General features: G+C 27.8%; 1 protein-coding gene across 1 annotated transcript in view; it reads right to left on the reverse strand.

The window, feature by feature from the left end:
• LOC142235345 (uncharacterized) overlaps nt 1–13,946 on the reverse strand; it is a 617,569-nt gene extending 603,623 nt beyond the window's left edge. Inside the window, 1 exon segment of the mRNA XM_075306601.1 lies at nt 13,731–13,946. The gene's annotated coding sequence lies outside the window, so the exon portion shown is untranslated.
• Nucleotides 13,947–17,270: the final 3,324 nt, after the last annotated feature.

Consider the following 17,270-nt stretch of genomic DNA (forward strand, 5'->3'; position numbering starts at 1 on the left):
ATAGAAATAAGATTTTGACAAAATTTTCTATGGAAATAAAATTTTGACAAAATTTTCTATGGAATTAAAATTTTGACAAAATTTTCTATAGAAATAAGATTTTGACAAAATTTTCTATAGAAATAAAACTTTGAAAAAATTTTCTAAAAAAATAAAATTTTGACAAAATTTTCTATAGAAATAAAATTTTGACAAAATTTTTTAGAGATATAAAATTTTATATAGGCAATATGGAAATAAAATTGTGACAAAATTTTCTATAGCAATAAAATTTTGACAGAATATTCTATGGAAATAAAATTGTGACAAAATTTTCTATAGCAATAAAATTTTGACAAAATTTTCTATAGAAAAGCAAGTTTTAACAAAATTTTCTATAGAAATAATATTTTGACAAAGTATTTTATAGAAATAAATTTTTGATGAAATTTTCTGTAGACATAAAATTTTGACAAAGTATTTTATAGAAATAAATTTTTGACGAAATTTTCTATAGACATAAAATGTTGTCAAAATTTTATATAGAAATTAAATGTTGACAAAATTTTCTATAGAAATAATTTTTGACAAGATTTTCTATATCAATAGAATTTTAACAAAATTTTTTATAGAAATAAAATTTTGACGAATTTTTCTATAGGCATTAAATTTAACAGAATTTTCTATGGCAATGAAATTGTGACAAAATGTTCTATAGCAATAAAATTTTGACAAAATTTTCTATAGAAAAGCAAGTTTTAACAAAATATAGAAATAATATTTGACAAAGTATTTTATAAAAATAAAATTTGACAAAATATTTTATAGAAATAACATTTTGACAAAATTTAAAATTGTGACAAAATTTTCTATAGAAATAAAATGTTTACAAAATTTTCTGTAGAAATAAAATTTGACAACATTTTCTATAGAAATAAGATTTTGACAAAATTTTCTATGGAAATAAAATTTTGACAAAATTTTCTATGGAATTAAAATTTTGACAAAATTTTATATAGAAATAAGATTTTGACAAAATTTTCTATAGAAATAAAACTTTGAAAAAAAATTCTATAGAAATAAAATTTTGACAAAATTTTCTATAGAAATAAAATTTTGACAAAATTTTTTAGAGAAATAAAATTTTCAATAGGCATAAAATTTTGACAGAATATTCTATGGAAATAAGTTTTGAATTTTTTCTATAGAAATAAAATCTTGACAAAATTTTCTATAGAAATAAAATTTTGACAAAATTTTTTAGAGAAATAAACTTTTGACGAAATTTTCTATAGGCATAAATTTTCTATAGGCATGACAGAATATTCAATGGAAATAAAATTTTGACAAAATATTCCATAGAAATAAAATTTTGACAAAATTTTCTATGGAAATAAAATTGTGACAAAATTTTCTATAGCAATAAAATTTTGACAAAATTTTCTATAGAAAAGCAAGTTTTAACAAAATTTTCTATAGAAATAATATTTTGACAAAGTATTTTATAGAAATAAATTTTTGATGAAATTTTCTATAGATATAAAATGTTGACAAAATTTTCTACAGAAATAATTTTTGACAAAATTTTCTATATCAATAGAATTTTAACAAAATTTTTTATAGAAATAAAATTTTGACGCAATTTTCTATAGGCATTAAATTTTGACAGAATTTTCTATGGAAATAAAATTTGACAAAATAATTAATAGAAATAAAATTTTGACAAAATTTAAAATTGTGATAAAATTTTCTATAGATAAAATGTTTACAAAATTTTCTGTAGAAATAAAATTTGACAACATTTTCTACAGAAATAAGATTTTGACAAAATTTTCTATAGAAATAAAATTTTGACAAAATTTTCTATAGAAATAATATTTTGACAAAATTTTCTATGGAAATAATTTTTTATAAGAAGATTTATAGCATTTTATCTCACTTGAAAATTAAACAGAACATTGAAGGACTATGACAAAAATGCCTAGAAAAACAACCGGCAACCTAAGCCGCAAATTAATCACGAAAACATGCTCGAAACAACAACAAAAAAATCGACAAAACTTGAACTACTTTAGCAACTGTCACATATGATGGGCGGATAGGAGAGAGAGAGAGAGGGGCATTTTCTGTTTTTTTATGTCATAGAATGCAGTCAGTCAGTCAAGTTTGAAAAACAGGTCCTCATGCAAGCATACATACATACATAACACACAAGTGGAAGGATTGGCACATGCTTATATTGTGTGGCTTTAGCCATACACACATATGCACGCACACACCTGCACTCATATACTAAAAAAAAAAAACAACAAACTTCATTGCATGTGAAATAGTGAATCCTTTGATGGAATGTTACATGAAATTGGTAAACTTGAATGGACTTCTTTTCGTGGTATCTGTTGTTGTATTTTCAGTGGTGGAGAATTTCGTCTCAACGCACACACCAGGTACATACAAAATTACATTTGTGATAACATTCTAGTTATTCTACAAATGACACTAATAATAAATCGGATATTTTCAGAGACAGCTGCTTTTTGGTGAGAGTGGGTGTGCATGTCTTGTATTTGTTTTGTTTTAGAAAATTAAAAACAAAAACACTTCTTCTTTCGTTTTTTTCTTTCGGTGTCAGCTGTTCTCTACGTATTACATAGTGAAAGTTTGCAGGTGCAGATGTTGGAATTTAGTCTCACACACAGTCTAGAGTGATATATTATATATGCGTCAGCCTTTGGGTCACCATTACCTAAAATAACTCCTTGCTACACAGTCGACGTCGTCTATAACAAAGGCGTCGTTCTGGTTTAGTTGTTGGCTAAATTTATGAATTTTTCTTTAGTTCTATTTTGGCTGGCATATGATGATGACTTTGTTTAGCTTATATGGTCTCATACTAGCCATAATAGGGTGGAGTAATAAAAGTGGTAACACTTACTTACAGAAAAAGTTTATAAAGGGTGATTCTTTTGAGGTTAGGATTTTCATGCATTAGTATTTGACAGATCACGTGGGATTTCAGACATGGTGTCAAAGAGAAAGATGCTCAGTATGCTTTGACATTTCATCATGAATAGACTTACTAACGAGCAACGCTTGCAAATCATTGAATTTTATTACCAAAATCAGTGGCAGAAAATCCGCTTTTTTATCGACAAATTTTGTTCAGCGATGAGGCTCATTTCTGGTTGAATGGCTACGTAAATAAGCAAAATTGCCGCATTTGGAGTGAAGAGCAACCAGAAGCCGCTCAAGAACTGCCCATGCATCCCGAAAAATGCACTGTTTGGTGTGGTTTGTACGCTGGTGGAATCATTGGACCGTATTTTTTCAAAGATGCTGTTGGACGCAACGTTACGGTGAATGGCGATCGCTATCGTTCGATGCTAACAAACTTTTTGTTGCCAAAAATGGAAGAACTGAACTTGGTTGACATGTGGTTTCAACAAGATGGCGCTACATGCCACACAGCTCGTGATTCTATGGCCATTTTGAGGGAAAACTTCGGAGAACAATTCATCTCAAGAAATGGACCGGTAAGTTGGCCACCAAGATCATGCGATTTGACGCCTTTAGACTATTTTTTGTGGGGCTACGTCAAGTCTAAAGTCTACAGAAATAAGCCAGCAACTATTCCAGCTTTGGAAGACAACATTTCCGAAGAAATTCGGGCTATTCCGGCCGAAATGCTCGAAAAAGTTGCCCAAAATTGGACTTTCCGAATGGACCACCTAAGACGCAGCCGCGGTCAACATTTAAATGAAATTATCTTCAAAAAGTAAATGTCATGGACCAATCTAACGTTTCAAATAAAGAACCGATGAGATTTTGCAAATTTTATGCGTTTTTTTTTTTAAAGTTATCAAGCTCTTAACAAATCACCCTTTACATACCAAGAAAGTTTGTTAGAGTTTTTTGAATTTCATCGAAAATTTTAAACTTAAAAAAATTCGTTTGTTACAAATTTTTTTTTTTCAATAAAAAACAAGTAAGGAAAGTCTGAAGTCGGGCGGGGCCGACTATATTATACCCTGCACCACTTTGTAGATCTAAATACCATATCACATCCGTCAAATGTGTTGGGGACAGACAGACAGACGGACATCACTAAATTGACTCAGAATTTAATTCTAAGCCGATCCGTATACTAAAAGGTTGGTCTATGATTACTCCTTCTTGGCGTTACATACAAATGCACAAACTTATTATACCCTGTACCACAGTAGTGGTGAAGGGTATAAATATGGGAAACATTTAAATCTGAAGCAATTTTAAGGAAACTTCGCAAAAGTTTATTTATGATTTATCGCTCGATATATATGTATTAGAAGTTTAGGAAAATTACAGTCATTTTTACAACTTTTGGACTAAGCAGTGGCGATTTTACAAGGAAAATGTTGGTATTTTGACCATTTTTGTCGAAATCAGAAAAACATAAATGGGAGCTATATCCAATTCTGAACCGATTTCAACCAAATTTGGCACGCATAGTTACAATGCTAATTCTACTACCTGTGCAAAATTTCAACTAAATCGGAGTTAGAAATTTGCCTCTGTGGGCAAATGAGTGTAAATCGGGCGAAAGCTATATATGGGAGCTATATCTAAATCTGAACCGATTTGGCTGATATTTTGCAAGTTTTTCGAGACCCATAAAATATTCGGATGTACGGAATTTGAGGAAGATCAGTTGATATACAACACCAGATCGGTGAAAAATATATAAGGCAGTTATACCTAAATCTGAACCGATTTTTTCCAAAATCAACAGGGATCGTCTTTGAGCCGAAACAGGACCCTATACCAAATTTTAGGACAATCGGACTAAAACTGCGAGCTGTACTTTGCACACATAAATACATCAACAGACAGACGGACATCGCTAAATCGACTCAGAATTTAATTCTAAGCCGATCCGTATACTAAAAGGTTGGTCTATGATTACTCCTTCTTGGCGGTACATACAAATGCACAAACTTATTATACCCTGTACCACAGTAGTGGTGTAGGGTATAAAAAGGTATGTGTAGGTAAGTCTACAAATAATTACGAATTGATATGGACTATTGCACGGTACGTAGGGAGCCAGAATTGTAATATGGGGGTCGCTTATATGGGGGCTATATACAATTATGAACTTCATATGGACCAATTTTTGTGTGATTGGGGATCGATTTATCTGAGGGCTATATATAACTATAGACCAATATGGACCTATCTAGTTAGGCATGGTTCTTAACGGCCATATACTAGCACAATGTACCAAATTTCAACTGACTCGGATGAAATTTGCTACTCCAAGAGGCTCCAAAACCAAATCTCTGGATCGGTTTATATGGGGCCTATATATAACTATGGACCGATTTCGACCAATTTTTGCATGGGTGTTTGAGGCCATATATTAACACCACGTACCAAATTTCAACTGAATTAGATGAATTTTGGTCTTCCAAGAGGCTCCGGAGGTCAAATCTGGTGATCGGTTTGTATGGGGGCTATATATAGTTATTGACCGATGTGGACCAATTTTTGCATGGTTGTTAGAGACCATATACTAACACCATATACCAAATTTCAGCCGGATCGGATGAAACTTGCTTCTCTTAGAGGCTCCGCAAGCCAAATCGGGGGATCGGTTTATATGGGGGCTATATATAATTATGGACCGATGTAGACCAATTTTTGCACGGTTGTTAGAGAGCATATACAAACACCATGTACCAAATTTCAACCGGATCGGATGAAATTTGCTTCTCTTAGAGGCCTCGCAAGCCAAATCGGGGGATCGGTTTATATGGGGGCTATACGTAAAACTGGACCGATATGGCCCATTTGCAATACCATCTGACCTACATCAATAACAACTACTTGTGCCAAGTTTCAAGTCGATAGCTTGTTTCGTTCAGAAGTTAGCGTGATTTCAACAGACGGTCGGACGGACGGACATGCTCAGATCGACTGAGAATTTCACCACGTCCCAGAATGTATTACTTTATGGGGTCTTAGAGCAATATTTCGATGTGTTAAAAACGGAAGTTAATATACCCCCATCCTATGGTGGAGGGTATAAAAAGGCCGATTAAATACGTAAATGAATTTAACATGGACTTCCCAGCAAAAAAAGCGTAGCCAAAAAAGTAGTGAAAATGTTCTTTCTGGATCCGGAAGTGGTGCAAAATTGACGCAGAAGCGATGAATTTAACATGGGCTTGTCATAGGACAGATGTCCTCCATTTCAACAGCCGTTGCACTGAATTTGCATCACTTCTTAAGGCGTGATGCGAATCCAGTGTTTTGGATGTGAATTAAGCAATTTTTTGATATTTTGACGAATAAATAATTTTTAAAATTTTTTTATGATTTTTGTCAAACGTTCCATTGTGTGGAACGTTTGGCAACAAATATTTTAAAAAAATCGCAATTTTTCTAGAAAGGATTTAGCATTTTTTTTTCGGCAAAATTTAAATAATGTGCACTATTTTATTAATTCTTAATCTGTTTTTAACCTATTTGAAATAATAAAATTCTAAATGTCTCATTAAAAATATGAAAAACGCGAGTTATATAAAAATTGACTTAAATGAACTTCCTGTTCAGTTAAAATAAAGAACATCTTTGGGAGGACATTTTTGGAAGTGCTTCTAAAGTTGTGCCTTTAGAAGAACTTCAAAATTTTTTTGCTGGGTTGTCATAGGACGGTTGTCCAACATTTCAAAAGCCGTTGCACTGAATTTGCATCACTTCTTAAGGTGTGATCCGAATCCAGTGTTTTGGATGTGAATTTTGACGAATAAATAATTTTTAAATTTTTTAATAATTTTTAATGCATTATAACGCTTGTCTGGAACGTTTGACATTAAATATTTGCAAAAATTCGCAATTTTTCTAAAAAGGATCTAGCATTTTTTTGGGCACAATTTATATAATTTGTACTTGTTTTTTTTTTTTTAATTCGTAATCTGTTTTTAACCTATTTGAAACAATAAAATTTTTTCCCGTTAAAAATATGAAAAATATCGAGTTATAAAAATTGACCCAAATGAACTTCCTGTTCGGTTAAAATAAAGAACATCTTTGGGAGGACATTTTTGAAAGTGCTTTTAAAGTTGTGCCTTAAGAAGAACTTCCAAATTTTTTGCTGGGTACCTAACGAACTTTTACTCCGCACGAGAGGCATATCTGTTACTTTGTCTATACATTCCATATGCCAGTTAGGAGCTTAACTACTGGAAATTATTCAGTTAAAATTAACTGGAAAAACGACAATTGCAATTTATTTTCAGTTAACTGGCAGCTAAAGCTTAACAGAGCTATAGTAAATTTTATTTCTGTAGACAATTTTGTCAAAATTCTATTTCCACAGAAAATGTTGTCAACTTTTTTTTTCTATACAACATTTTGTCAAAATTTTACTTCTATACAAAAATTTTTTCCTAGAGAACATTTTATTAAAATTTTATTTCTATATTTATAAATTTTACTTCAAAGTCGTCATTCTTAAAATTCTTAAGGCGCTAAAGGCATTTCTGCAATTTCCCGATTCCTATTTTATTTTTTAAGACTACAAAACTTTCTTTGCAAAGTGAAGTAAATTAATTAAGTGTAATAAACTTTCTTGCTGTAGTGGAGAAATATTTACTTTTTTGTGATATTGGCGTTAATACATTTTAGTTAAAATTTTCTAAAATTACTCTATTTTCTTCTTTGGTGAGTTTACATTTTTTCGTATTCTAAGGACAAGAGATTATTTTGCCCAATGCTAAATATTTTTCAGTGTTTGGGGTTCTCATATAATTTTAAACTATCAAAAGGCCATCAAACATCTTGTTTATTAGGGCCAAGTAAACTCAGAAATAAAAGTCTAAAAAAATCTACGTCATTTGAATGTGAAATTGTTCAGAGTGCAGCTTATGCCGCCCTATGGTTCATTGACTATTTTTGCTTTTTGGTATTTGGAGCACTGTGTCAATTTAAAGATTTTAGTATTTTCGAATATTTTATTCATCTCCTATTCTTTAGGCCTTATCTTTGCAACTTAGATATAGAAATCTATGGGGGAAACTTTGACATTATGAGTTTGTGTTTGTCTTTGTTTGGTTATTTAAGAGATTTGTAGAAAAAATTGTCAATATCTTAGTGTCGAAAGTTTTATTAACACTTATGGGCAAATATCTTCGTCATTGTCATTATCGTCATTACTGAGGCACAGAGACACAAACTTTGGCGCCCATAGAGTATATATTTTCAGGGTGGTTATATGTATAAATAAAATTTTGTCAAAATTTTCTATAGAAATAAAATTTTGAAAAAACTTTCTTTAGAAATTAAAGATTTGACACAATTTTCTATAGAAATAAATTTCGACTAAATTTTTTATAGAAATAAATTTTGACGAAATTTTCTATAGAAAACATATTTGACAAAATTTTCTATAGAAAAAATTTTTGACAAAATTTTCTATAGAAATAAAATTTTGACATAATTTTCTATAGTAATAAAATTTTGAAAAAATTTTCTATGGAAATAAAATGTTGATTAAATTTTCTATGGAAATTAAATTTTGACAAAATTTTCTATGGAAATAAAATTTTGACAAAATTTTCTGTAGAAATTAAAGATTTGACAAACTTTTCTATAGAAATTAAAGATTTGACAAAATTTTCTATAGAAATAAATTTTGACTAAATTTTTTATAGAAATAAATTTTGACAAAATTTTCTATAGAAAAAATTTTTGACAATATTTTCTATAGAAATAAAATTTTGACAAAATTTTCTATAGTAATAAAATTTTGAAAAAATTTTCTATGGAAATAAAATTTTGAAAAAATTTTCTATAGAAATAAAATGTTGATTAAATTTTCTATGGATATAAAATTTTGACACAATTTTCTATGGAAATAAAATTTTGACATAATTTTCTATGGAAATAAAATTTTGACAAAATTTTCTATGGAAATAAAATTTTGACAAAATTTTCTATAGAAATAAAGGCGTGACAAAATCTTCTATATATATAAAATTTAAAAGAAAAATCTTTAGAATATTTTGACAATATTTTCTACAGAAATAAAATTTTGACAAAATTTTCTATAGAACTAAAATTTTGGCAAAATTTTCTATAGAACTAAAATTATGACAAAACTTTGCATAGAACTAAAATTTTAACAAAATTTAGTGTAGAAATCAAATTTTGACAACATTTTCTATGGAAAAAAAAATTTTGACAAAATCTTCTATAGAAATAAAATTTTGAAAAAAAATTTCTGTAGAAATTAAAGATTTGACAACATTTTCTATAGAAATTAAAGATTTGACAAAATTTTCTGTAGAAATAAATTTTGACTAAATTTTTTATAGAAATAAATTTTGACGAAATTTTCTATAGAAAAAAATTTTGCCAAAATTTTCTATAGAAATAAAATTTTGACACAATTTTCTATAGTAATAAAATTTTGAAAAAATTTTCTATGGAAATAAAATTTTGAAAAAATTTTCTATAGAAATAAAATGTTGATTAAATTTTCTATGGATATAAAATTTTGACAAAATTTTCTATGGAAATAAAATTTTGACAAAATTTTCTATGGAAATAAAATTTTGACAAAATTTTCTATGGAAATAAAATTTTGACAAAATTTTCTATGGAAATAAAATTTTGACAAAATTTTCTATAGAAATAAAGGCGTGACAAAATTTTCTATATATATAAAATTAAAAAAAATCTTTAGAATATTTTGACAATATTTTCTACAGAAATAAAATTTTGACACAATTTTCTATAGAACTAAAATTTTGGCAAAATTTTCTATAGAACTAAAATTTTGACAAAACTTTGTATAGAACTAAAATTGTGACAAAATTTAGTGTAGAAATCAAATTTTGACAACATTTTCTATGGAAATAAAATTTTGACAAAATTTCCTATAGAAATAAAATTTTGAAAAAATTTTCTGTAGAAATTAAAGATTTGACAAAATTTTCTATAGAAATTAAAGATTTGACAAAATTTTCTATAGAAATAAATTTTGACTAAATCTTTTATAGAAATAAATTTTGACGAAATTTTCTATAGAAAAAATTTTTGACAAAATTTTCTATAGAAATAAAATTTTGACAAAATTTTCTATAGTAATAAAATTTTGAAAAAATTTTCTATGGAAATAAAATTTTGAAAAAATTTTCTATGGAAATAAAATTTTGAAAAAATTTTCTATAGAAATAAAATGTTGATTAAATTTTCTATGGAAATAAAATTTTGACAAAATTTTCTATGGAAATAAAATTTTGACAAAATTTTCTATAGAAATAAAGGCGTGACAAAATTTTCTATAGAAATAAAGGCGTGACAAAATTTTCTATATATATAAAATTAAAAAAAAAAAATCGTTAGAATATTTTGACAATACTTTCTACAGAAATAAAATTTTGACACAATTTTCTATAGAACTAAAATTTTGGCAAAATTTTCTATAGAACTAAAATTTTGACACAATTTTGTATAGAACTAAAATTTTGACAAAAATTAAGTGTAGAAATCAAATTTTGACAACATTTTCTGTGGAAATAAAATTTTGACAAAATTTTCTATAGAAATAAAATTTTGACAAAATTTTCTATGGTAATAAAATTTTGACAAATTTTTCCATAGTAATAACATTTTTACACAATTTCCCAGAGAAATAAAATTTTGACAAAATTTTCTATAGAAATAAAATTTTGACCAAATTTTCTCTAGTAATAAAATGTTAATAAAATTCTCTATAGGAATTAAATTTGACAGAATTTCTATAGAAATTAAATTTTTTAAAAATTTTCTATAGAAATAAAATTTTCTAGGGAAATACAATTTTCTATGGAAATAAAATTTTGACAAAATTTTCTATAGAAATAAAGGCGTGACAAAATTTTCTATATATATAAAATTTAAAAAAAAAATCGTTAGAATATTTTGACAATACTTTCTACAGAAATAAAATTTAGACACAATTTTCTATAGAACTAAAATTTTGGCAAAATTTTCTATAGAACTAAAATTTTGACACAATTTTGTATAGAACTAAAATTTTGACAAAAATTAAGTGTAGAAATCAAATTTTGACAACATTTTCTATGGAAATAAAATTTTGACAAAATTTTCTATAGAAATAAAATTTTGACAAAATTTTCTATGGTAATAAAATTTTGACAAATTTTTTCATAGTAATAACATTTTTACACAATTTCCCAGAGAAATAAAATTTTGACAAAATTTTCTATAGAAATAAAATTTTGACCAAATTTTCTCTAGTAATAAAATGTTAATAAAATTCTCTATAGGAATTAAATTTGACAGATTTTCTATAGAAATTAAATTTTTAAAAAATTTTCTATAGAAATAAAATTTTCTAGGGAAATACAATTTTGGCAAAATTTTCTGTAGAAATTACATTTTGGCAAAATTTTCTATAGAAATTCAATTTTGATAAATTTTCTATAGAAATAAAGTGTTGATAAAATAAAAATAAAATTTTGACAAAATTTTCTATATAAATAAAATTTAAAAATAATCTATAGAAGTAATATTTTCTACAGATATAACATTTTGACACATATTTCTATAGAACTAAATTTTGGCAAAATTTTATATAGAACTAAAATTTTCTATAGAAATAAAATTTTGACTAAATTTTCTATAGAAATAAAATATTGACAAAATTTTCTATAGTAATAAAATTTTGACAAAGTTTTCTATAGAAATAAAATTTTGGCAAAATTTTCTATAAAAATAAAATTTTGACCAAATTTTCTTTAGTAATAAAATTTTCTATAGAAATTAAATTTGACAAAATTTCCATAGAAATAAAGGCGTGACAAAATTTTCTATATAAATAAAATTTAAAAAAAAATCTATAGAAGTAATATTTTCTACAGAAATAACATTTTGACACGATTTTCAAAATTTTCTATAGTAAGAAAATGTGGACAAAGTTTTCTATAGAAATAAAATTTTGACAAAATTTTCTATAGAAATTAAATGTTGATAAAATTTTCTATGGTAATAAAGTTTGGACAAAATTTTCTATACCCGAGTAAAAATTGAGAGATCTAATTTGATACGATTAGATATAAGCAGATCCGAAAAATGGTAAGATCTAATCATATCTAATTACTATGGAATTATATCTGATCAGATCTCAATATTGGCCTAGATCTAATGTCTTAGATATAATCATATCAATCCTTACATATAGTTGGATCTTATGTTAGATCTCGTCACATATGGAATTATATATAATTATATCTTATTCTGTCTCATCATATCTGGGTAAATCTACTTAGATCTAAAGAGGCCAATTATGAGATCTAATCATATCTAATTAGATCCACCAATTTTTACACGGGTAGAAATAAAATTTTGACAAAATTTTCTATAGAAATAAAGTTTTGACAAAATTTTCTATAGAAATAAAATTTTGACAAAATTTTCTATAGAAATAAAGTTCGACTAAATTTTTGATAGAAATAAATTTTGACAAAATTTTCTATAGAAATAAAATTTTGACAAAATTTTCTATAGAAATAAAATTTTGACAAAATTTTCTATAGAAATAAATTTCGACTAAATATTTGATAGAAATAAATTTTGACAAAATTTTCTATAGAAATAAAATTTTAACAAAATTTTCTATAGAAATAAAATTTTGACAAAATTTTCTATAGAAATAAAATTTTGCAAAAAAAGAAAAAAAGATTTTTTGTTTGATAGTTTTTTTGCTTGCTCCACTGTTCATTTTCATTATTCATTTTGTTAATAGTGCCATACTATTGCCGTTTGAAGCTTTGAGTAACACAATCGTGATAGTCATCATTTCTGTACTTTTTGGGAATTTTATTTATTTTTATACTTAGGCTGTTTAAATTGCCTGAGACAAGTTCGTTGTCCTCGTTCTCCTTTTGGCATTTGAAGTGGTGATGTTTTCATTTTTTTCGTTTTTTGTCTTTATTCCAAATCAGCCTTTACTTTGAGATTATGTGAGGCTAATCTTAAGAGAAAAGGCCAAAAATTTGTTTTTTTCTTTTGTGAAATGAAAGCAAATACAAGGCCACTAGATATGGGTACATTTTCCACTTCACTGCCAAAGGAAATGATTGAGAGAGATCCCTGAATGTGACCTACAATCAGGCACAATTTCATAACTAGGATTAAAGGGCTTTAGTTTGTCATATCCCATGAAATTGAAAAGTAAACGGATAAACATACTAGCAATATTGAGCAATTTCAGGAAAAAGGGATGAAGACAGTAGAGAAACTAAAAAAGGTGATGACTACAGGACGAGTACAATGTGACTGATATGTAATGTAACAAAATATATTTTTATTTTGTTTTTTATTTTATTGTTCAAAAGCAAAAGCGTCGGAAAATTTTATCAAATTTTAGAATCGGTTTAGATTTATTTGAATTTTCTATTTTTGGCACTAGTAGCTTTCAAATGGGCGAGAAAGCCATCACGAAAGTGACTCTGTGGTATTTAGCATTGACTTTTTGCTTTTGGATTGCATTTATTTATTTGTACAGTCATTGAGTTTTATGCCACATTTACATCATAAAATTTTTGCATCATTCGTGGAATAATGAAAATTTCATTGGAAAGGGGAAAATCTTTAACAAAAAAAAAACTGTAAATTTATTATTTTATTGCTTATTTTAAAAATTGTTCCTAAATGTACCCATTTCTTATATTTATAATATTCAAATTCACAAATTCACTTACCTTACTTATGATGACCTTAATTTTCCGCTGCTTGAATTTCCAGTGTTGGCGTTAGTCGATGTAGTTGTGAAACAATAAAATTTGAATTGTTTTTTGATTTAAATGCATTTGTCATATATGTTTTCAATTTTATATTTTGTTTTCTTATTTCTATTTCATGTTGATTTTCTTAAGTTTCCACAAATATTTCAATTGACACACACTGCTAATATAATAGCAAATATGGTTTAGGAATTTATTATTTTAAATAATTATAATTTTTTTTTATTATTATTTTTTTAATAATAATTCTTTGGTCACTATACACTTTCACTAAAATTGAATTTTTGTGTCATTTATTTCAAGGCTTCTTAAATTAATATGGATTGTTTTTTTTTGGCATTTTTTCTTTGGAAATATAATTTAAAAATGAAAATTATTTTTATACTAGCAAGTATTTTAGCTTTAGGTTAAGCACAAATATTTATTATTAATAAATATTTTTTCGATATCTAATGATATTTTTTGGGTTTAAAAATATTTTTAATTGTAGTTATTTTTTTTTGGAATTTTTTTCTAGATTTTTTTCTTGCTTCGGTTGATTGTAAAATTTACATATTTATATTTTTTTTTATTATAGAAATTTTATTTACCATAAAACTTTTGTCTTGGGGATTCATTTCGCGCTTATCCGTTTTATTTTTTGGATTTTCCAAAAGTTTCACATTTGTTCTTTATTTTGTTTTTTTATTATGGATTTATCTTGAACCTATCCACAATTTTTGATTTTCCAAAATTTTTTTAATTTTTGTATTATTATTTTACCTATTTTTTAAATTTTTTTTTCTTTCCTTGACCTTGTCCTTGTCTTTATTCCAGGCCTTTACAATATTTTTGATAATTTTTTAAATTCATTTACTAATTATTTGTTTGCTTTTATTTTGTTTATTAATGTATTTTTTTTTTGTAATTTTTATTTTGTCTTGTCTTTGTCCTTATCCTGCATGTATCCACTATTTTTGATTCTCGAAAATTTTCATTTTTACTTATTATTATTTTTTTGTCCTTATTTAATTAATGTCTTTTTTTGCTTTTGTATTATTCATTAATTAATTGTTTTGCCTTGTCTTTGCCTTTATCCACTATATGTAGGTTTTTCAAAGTTTTGTAAATTATTTAGCTTTTATTTTTTTGTTGCTCTGCATTTTTATGATCACCTGTAATTGCAAAATTTTTTTATTATTATTTTTTCACTTACATTTCATTGCCTTTAGTTTATTTATTAATTTATTTTTTGTTTTGTCTCCTCTTTGTCTTTATCCTGGGCCTTTTCTCTATTTGTGACTCTCCAAAATTTTATATTTATTTATTATTTTGTTTGTTGATTTTATTTTATTTAGTAAATTATTTTTATACCCTTCACCACTACTGTGGTACAGGGTATAATAAGTTTGTGCATTTGTATGTAACGCCAAGAAGGAAAAGTCTGAGACCCATCGTTTAGTATACCGATCTTACAATTAAATTCTGAGTTGATTTAGCGATGTCCGTCTGTCTGTCTGTCTGTCTGTCTGTCTGTCCGCCTGTCTGTCTGTTGATGTATTTTTGTGTGCAAAGTACAGCTCGCAGTTTTAGTCCGATTGTCCTAAAATTTGGTATAGGGTCCCGTTTCGGCTCAAAGACGATCCCTATTGATTTTGGAAACAATCGGTTCAGATTTAGATATAGCTGCCATATATATTTTTCACCGATCTGGTCTGGCGTGTATGTCAACCGATCTTCCTCAAATTCCGTACATCCGAATATTTTATGAGTCTCGAAAAACTTGCAAAATATCAGCCAAATCGGTTCAGATTTAGATATAGCTCCCATATATAGCTTTCGACCGATTTACACTCATTTGCCCACAGAGGCCAAGTTTTTGCTCCGATTTAGTTGAAATTTTGCACAGGGAGTAGAATTAGCATTATAGCTATGCGTGCCAAATTTGGTTGAAATCGGTTCAGATTTAGATATAGCTCCCATATATAGCTTTCGCCCGATTTACACTCAAATGACCACAGAGGCCAATTTTTAACTCCGATTTAGTTGAAATTTTGCACAGGGAGTATAATTAGCATTGTAGCTATACGTTCCAAATTTGGTTGAAATCGGTTCAGATTTAGATATAGCTCCCATATATAGCTTTCGCCCGATTTACACTCATATGACCACAGAGGCCAATTTTTAACTCCGATTTAGTTGAAATTTTGCACAGGGAGTAGAATTAGCATTGTAGCTATGCGTGCCAAATTTGGTTGACATCGGTTCAGATTTAGATTTAGTTCCCATATATATGTTTTTCTGTTTTCGACCAACATATTCCTTGTAAAATCGCCACTGCTTAGTCGAAAAGTTGTAAAAATGACTCTAATTTTCCTAAACTTCTAATACATATATATCGAGTAATAAATCATAAATAAACTTTTGCGAAGTTTCCTTAAAATTGCTTCAGATTTAAATGTTTCCCATATTTATACCCTTCACCACTACTGTGGTACAGGGTATAATAAGTTTGTGCATTTGTATGTAACGCCAAGAAGGAGTAATCATAGACCAACCTTTTAGTATACGGATCGGCTTAGAATTAAATTCTGAGTCGCTTTAGCGATGTCCGTCTGTCTGTCTGTCTGTCTGTCTGTCTGTCTGTCTGTCTGTCTGTCTGTCTGTCCGTCTGTCTGTCTGTTGATGTATTTTTGTGTGCAAAGTACAGCTCGCAGTTTTAGTCCGATTGTCCTGAAATTTGGTATAGGGTCCTGTTTCGGCTCAAAGACAATCCCTATTGATTTTGGAAAAAATCGGTTCAGATTTAGATATAGCTGCCATATATATTTTTCACCGATCTGGTCATAATTGGCGTGTATGTCAACCGATCTTCCTCAAATTCCGTACATCCGAATATTTTATGAGTCTCGAAAAACTTGCAAAATATCAGCCAAATCGGTTCAGATTTAGATATAGCCCCCATATATAGCTTTCGCCCGATTTACACTCATTTGCCCACAGAGGCCTAGCTTTTGCTCCGATTTAGTTGAAATTTTAAATGTTTCCCATATTTATACCCTTCACCACTACTGCGGTACAGGGTATAATAAGTTTGTGCATTTGTATGTAACGCCAAGAAGGAGTAATCATAGACCAATCTTTTAGTATACGGATCGGCTTAGAATTAAATTCTGAGTCGATTTAGCGATGTCCGTCTGTCTGTCTGTCCGTGTGTCTGTCCGTCTGTCTGTCCGTCTGTCTGTCTGTCTGTCTGTCTGTTGATGTATTTTTGTTTGCAAAGTACAGCTCGCAGTTTTAGTCCGATTGTCCTAAAATTTGGTATAGGGTCCTGTTTCGGACTATATATAGCTTTCGCCCGATTTACACTCATATGACCACAGAGGCCAATTTTTAACTCCGATTTAGTTGAAATTTTGCACAGAGAGTAGAATTAGCATTGTTGCTATGCGTGCCAAATTTGGTTGAAATCGGTTCAGATTTAGATATAGCTCCCATATATATGTTTTTCTGATTTCG

The sequence above is a fragment of the Haematobia irritans genome, chromosome 4, assembly GCF_050003625.1.
Source record: "Haematobia irritans isolate KBUSLIRL chromosome 4, ASM5000362v1, whole genome shotgun sequence".
Classification (NCBI taxonomy): Eukaryota; Metazoa; Arthropoda; class Insecta; order Diptera; family Muscidae; genus Haematobia; species Haematobia irritans.